Source organism: Oncorhynchus tshawytscha, linkage group LG07, assembly GCF_018296145.1.
Source record: "Oncorhynchus tshawytscha isolate Ot180627B linkage group LG07, Otsh_v2.0, whole genome shotgun sequence".
In the NCBI taxonomy this organism is placed as follows: domain Eukaryota; kingdom Metazoa; phylum Chordata; class Actinopteri; order Salmoniformes; family Salmonidae; genus Oncorhynchus; species Oncorhynchus tshawytscha.
The window spans coordinates 46,637,168-46,643,810 of NC_056435.1; the positions used below are offsets into that span (position 1 = coordinate 46,637,168).

The 6,643-nt window shown below is 40.2% G+C and overlaps 1 pseudogene; it reads left to right on the forward strand.

Annotated features, from left to right (window-relative positions):
• Positions 1-697: 697 nt before the first annotated feature.
• LOC112255283 lies at positions 698-5,967 on the forward strand (annotated as a pseudogene).
• Positions 5,968-6,643: the final 676 nt, after the last annotated feature.

The window sequence follows — 6,643 nt, forward strand, 5'->3', positions numbered from 1 at the left end:
ACACTCTTTGTATTTTCAAGCATGGTGGTGGCTGCATCATGTTATAGGTATGCTTGTCATCGGCAAGTTTACCTAGAAATGCTCACGGCTGTAAACTAAATCTAAAGGTACTGTATGGCTAATTTATGGTGGAAATTTCAACCCTGTTACTTTAATTGGCACCAACTATAGTAATTTTAGTAATGTTTCTTAATTTAGAGCTGGATTATTATTATTTTTAGTTAAATTGAACATATGCTCTTTATGACAGAATGTTGAAATTAGGTTTATTATTTATTAAAACAAAATACCCAATTACACTTCCCAAAATGCACTATTTGGACTATTTTGGTAGACTATCACAAGAGTGTTGTGATTAGGATGAAATAAGAATGTTTTTTTTAAACCCATCTTAAAATCTTGATGTGGTCATAAAACCTTTGATTCATTTTGCACACATCACAAAAGCCTAGCTTTTTTTAACCTGTGCCTCCTCTTTCTAGGTGCATAATCTGATGTCTGTGGACAACTTGTTTGTTGCGAATGAAGAGTATGACAACTATCAGTTTAAAGACTCAAAGGTATATCTCTCTTCATTACAGCACAGCCAATAAGGAACCTGAATTCTTACACTTTCATTTCAACTACAACATTCACGTTGCATGAAAGACCAGTCACCTACACTTTATAACACGCCTCTCCCTCCTAAGGTATTTAAATAGAAGCACTACCCTTTCTGTCATTAGAGGACTTGCAGAAGCTGGCCTCCAAGCTGACATGGACCAATGCATTGAAGGTCTGGAAACGGAACACCTCTCTGAAGAAGAACAGACGACCCCATAGACGGTCCCAAGGGGAGAGGAGGGCGAGACAGAGACCAAGGCGGAGCCAACAAAGACATTGTGGAGAAGGATGCCATTGAGACTGTCACCACAGAGACCTAGAAGCTGGAGCTTGAGGTACCTACTGTAGGCCAGAGTGTGGGGGCAGGGGAGGCCGGATCTCCTGACCTGGAGAGCAGCCCCTGGGTGAGTAGCAGGCGGTGGAGGGGCAGGAGCACAGGGGTTAAGGTGCTGAAGTTTAGTGTGACGTGCAGGAGAAAAACACAGCTTCTCCAACGAGACTGCAAGGGACTTTGGTGGAGCCATGCAAGACTTCTTCAAGTGGAAAGTGGACATGACCAAGTTTGATATCATTGTAAACATAACATAACATTGCAGCCTGTTCAATTGGGACTGGCACCCACTGAATTCCTCTGCCCTAACCAAAAGAAACCCCCACGGTCACAAGCTTGTTAAGATAATCCTTTGAGACACATAACTCTTGAAATGATTATACTTTACAAAGAAAACAAAGAGGGAAGAAATAACAGCTCTGAGTATAAATATTTTCCATCCAAATAAATAGTTATGGTCACGTAATGTTTACATACACCTTAGCCAAATACATTTCAACTCAGTTTTTTACAATTCCTGACATTTAATCAAAGTAAAAATTCTTATGTCAGTTAGGATCAACACTTTATTTTGAGAATGTGAAATTTCATAATAATAGTTGAGTCATTTATTTCAGCTTTTATTTCTTTCATCACATTCCCAGTGGGTCAGAAGTTTACATACACCCAACTAGTATTTGGTAGCATCGCTTTTAAATTATTTAACTTGGGTCAAATGTTTCGGATAGCCTTCCACAAGCTTCCCACTATAAGTTGGGTGAATTTTGGCCCATTCCTCCTGACATAGCTGGTGTAACTGAATCAGGATTGTAGGCCTTCTTGCTCGCACACGCTTTTTCAGTTCTGCCCACATATTTTCTATATGATTGGGGTCAGGGCTTTGTGATGCCCTCTCCAATACCTTGACTTTGTTGTCCTTAAAACATTTTGCTACAACTTTGGAAGTATGCTTGGGGTCATTGCCCATTTGGAAGACCCATTTGCGACCAAGCTTTAACTTCCTGACTGATGTCTTGAGATGTTGCTTCAATATATCCACATAATTTTCCTTCCACTTGATGCCATCTATTTTGTGAAGTGCACCAGTCCCTCCTGCAGCAAAGCACCCCCACAACATGATGCTGCCACCCCCATGCTTCACGGTTGGAATGGTGTTCTTCGGCTTGCAAGCCTACCCCTTTTTCCTCCAAACATAACGATGGTCATTATGGCCAAACAGTTCCATTTTTGTTTCATCAGACCAGAGGACATTTCTCCAAAAAGTACGATCTTTGTCCCCATGTGCAGTTGCAAACCGTAGTCTGGCTTTTGTATTGCGGTTTTGGAGCAGTGGCTTCTTCCATGCTGAGCGGCCTTTCAGGTTATGTCGATATAGGACTCGTTTTACTGTGGATATAGATACTTTTGTACCCGTTTCCTCCAGCATCTTCACAAGGTTCTTTGCTGTGTTCTGGGATTGATTTGCACATTTCGCACCAAATTAGGTTCATCTCTAGGACACAGCGACTCCTTCCTGAGCGGTATGACGGCTGCGTGGTCCCATGGTGTTTATACTTGCTTACTATTGTTTGTACAGATGAACGTAGTACCTTCAGGCGTTTGGAAATTGCTCCCAAGGATGAACCAAACTTGTGGAGAGCTACAATTTTTTTTCTGAGGTCTTGGCTGATTTCTTTTGATTTTCCCATGATGTCAAGCAAAGATGCACTGAGTTTGAAGGTAGGCCTTGAAATACATCCACAGGTACACCTCCAACTGACTCAAATTATGTCAATTAGCTTATCAGAAGCTTCTAAAGCCATGATATAATTTTCTGGAATTTTCCAAGCTGTTTAAAGGCACAGTCAACTTAGTGTATGTAAACCTCTGACCCACTGGAATTGTGATACAGTGAATTATAAGTGAAATAATCTGTCTGTAAACAATTGTTGGAAAAATGACTTGTCATGCAGAAAGTAGATGTCCTATCCGACTTGCCAAAACTGTAGTTTGTTAACTTCTTATGGGCAGGTGGGACGGTAGCGTCCCACCTGGCCAACATCCGGTGAAATTGTAGAGCGCGAAATTCAAACTACAGTATTATAAATATTTAACTTTCATAAAATCATAAGGGTAATACATCAAAATAAAGCTTAAATTCTTGTTAATCCAGCCGCTGTGTCAGATTTCAAAAAGGCTTTACGGCGAAAGCAAACCATGTGATTATCTAAGGACAGCGCTCCGCATACAAACACATGAAAAATATATTTCAACCAGGCAGGTGCGACACGAAAGTCAGAAATAGCGATATAAAAAATGCCTTACCTTTGATGATCGTCTTCTGTTGGCACTCCAAAAGGTCCCAGTTACATCACAAATGGTCATTTTGTTCGATAATGTCCTTCTTTATATCCATAAAAACTCAGTTTAGGTGGTGCGCTTCAGTCAATAATCCACCCAGTTTCCCTCCATCAACATGCAATCAAAATGAATCCCAAACGTTACTTATAGACTTTTCCAAACAAGTCAAACAACATTTATAATCAAACTTTAGGTACCCTAATATGTAAATAAATGATCAAATTTAAGACGGAGAATCGTTATTGTCTTTACCAGAGAAAAATACCAAAGAATGCGCTCTCTTCCACGAGCTTGGAAACAGTACAGCCAAAATGGGAGCCACTTAGAAAAACAACCATTTCTGGCTCATTTTTCCAAAAACCAGCCTGAAACTCTTTCTAAATAAAGACTGTTGACATCTAGTGTAATCCCAGATTGCAGTTCCTAGGGATGGTTTGTCCTTGGGGTTTCGCCTGCCATATCAGTTCTGTTATACTCACAGACATCATTTTAGAGTGTTTTCTATCCAAATCTACCAATTACATGCATATCCTAGCTTCTGGGCCTGAGTAACAGGCAGTTTACTTTGGGCACGCTTTTCATCCAAACATCAAAATACTTCCCCCTACCCAAGAGAGGTTAACAAGAAATGTGTGGAGTGGTTGAAAAACGAGTGATTCCAACCTAAGTGTATGTAAACTTCCGACTTCAACTGTAAGTGTGATATTTAAATTTTTCATTTTTTATTAATTTGCAAAAATGTCTAAAAACCTATTTTTGCTTTGTCATTATGGGGTATTGTATGTAGGTTGAAGAAGGGAAAAAACAATTAAACCCATTTCAGTATAAGTCTGTAACCAAACAAAATGGGGAAAAAGTCAAGGGGTCTGACTACTTTCCGAAATCACTGTATATACTCCCCACCTCTGCAGTACTCCAGGGCTGCCCATAGACAAGGTGCAGTGGGACCTGTGTCATCTACCCATGAGAACCAGCTCAGTGGACATCATTATCACTGACATGCCCTTTGGGAAGAGGTAGATACCACTGTACTGTTTCAATTAGGACAGTCAACATAGACAGAACCTACCAACAAGTCTTCAATGGAGTAATTTATTAATTGAATGTATTCATATTGTTTACATGGCTGATGTGTATGTTGTGTGATTTTCTTATAGAATGGGCTCCAGAAAGAAGAACTGGGACCTGTATGCGCCCTGTGTAAGAGAGATGGCCCAGGTGTCCCGACCAGGCTCAGGGAAGGCTGTCATCCTGACCCAGGATAAGAAATGCTTTCAAAAGGCAATGTACCACACATACAGTAAGACTGTGTAATTCGTGGTGGAGTGGGGTGGACAGACGTGTCCTAACCTGTCTGTTCTGGAAGGCATCTGGAAAATTCCAGGGTTTCCAAAAAATGAGTAGTTGAGGAAGTTGCATCATATTGATTTCATTAATCCACAACAATATTATCTGTGTGAACAAACCTCTATTGTGAGAGTATAGTATGGACTGAGTCTACTCTGTTTCTGGTGTAGATGGGCCCTTGGCCAGATGGCTTTTCTCCAAGCAATACTGTGGTGTTTTAGCGTTAATGATTTGTGCAATGAATGTTTTGTGATGGGGTGTATCTGTCTTCCTCATGCCATATTGAGGGTTGGAGGACTCTGGCGGAAGCACCACACTGCCTGGGTCAATGTAGGTGGCCTACACGCAGGGGTGTTCCTCCTCAAACAGACAGCAGGGATCTTTGGCTAAACCCCAGAAGACGTCCGGGAACCACTAGAAGAAAAAGCAGTAAAGGAAAAGGAGTGGCCAAGTTAAGCACCACCTTTCCAGAAATATATTTTAGAAATGGCTGAAAAAATTACCTTTTGACATTTATTTATTTATTTGATTAACCTATTTTGCTGTTTTATGTTGTTGAAGGTCCAAAAGTGAGTATGTCTCATAGCGAAGCATTTCCTAAGTTTTACTGTATTTTTATTGACAGATGACATTTGGGTTAAGTCAAAAAATGTTGACGGCCTATTTATACAACCAGTTTCCTTTTCATGTTAAACCCCAGCGTTATACGAAGTTGTTGGGGTACGTCTGAGTGCCAGTTATATAAATGCAATTAATGAATCATCCATGGTTCTTTTAGCTACAGTAGGTAAGCAAGGATATTGATTTACACCCCAATTGTGCTGTTGAGGGAATGAGTTCAAATTACCACACCTCTCCACTCCATTGACGACTTGTAGGTAGGTAGGTAGGTTCTGTACGATGACTCTTATGGTCACTAAAACTGGTAATCAAACATGCCTAGATCAGTTGTTGATGTAATGGACTTTTTAATGACACTTACAGACTGTACACACTCATTCCCATGCATCACCCAGCTGTATATTCAATGACAACATTGTCTCATCCTAACATCAGTTATGTCTGCTGCTGTTGTGAAACAGATACACCATTGATGTGACATCAGTCCACCTCTTTTTACATTTGTGAGTTTGACACATCACCATAATCACTGAAATAAAAGTGGCTATGCAAGCTTTGTCTAAATATGACAGACTAGGTACATTTCAGTTTATTTTATAGAAATATCCGTTTTAAAATATTGCCGGGGGCAAACTACCTGCCCTCCAGGACACCTACACCACCCGATGCTACAGGAAGGCCATAAAGATCATCAAGGACATCAACCACCCGAGCCACTGCCTGTTCACCCCGCTGTCATCCAGAAGGCGAGGTCAGTACAGGTGCATCAAAGCTGGGACCGAGAGACTGAAAAACAGCTTCTATCTCAAGGCCATCAGACTGTTAAACAGCCACCACTAACATTGAGTGGCTACTGCCAACACACTGTCAATGACACTGACTCTACTCCAGCCACTTTAATCATGGGAATTGATGGGAAATGATGTAAATATATCACTAGCCACTTTAAACAATGCTACCTTATATAATGTTACTTACCCTACATTATTCATCTCATATGCATACGTTGATACTGTACTCTATATCATCGACTGCATCCTTATGTAATACATGTATCACTAGCCACTTTAACTATGCCACTTGGTTTACATACTTATCTCATATGTATATACTGTACTCGATATCATCTACTGTATCTTGCCTATGCTGCTCTGTACCATCACTCATTCATATATCCTTATGTACATATTCTTTATCCCCTTACACTGTGTTATAAGACAGTAGTTTTTTTGGAATTGTTAGTTAGATTACTTGTTCGTTATTACTGCATTGTCGGAATTAGAAGCACAAGCATTTCGCTACACTCGCATTAACATCTGCTAACCATGTGTATGTGACAAATAAAATTTGATTTGATTTGATTTGACCTGAATAACATGTAAGTAAGTGTAATTTTTTGAG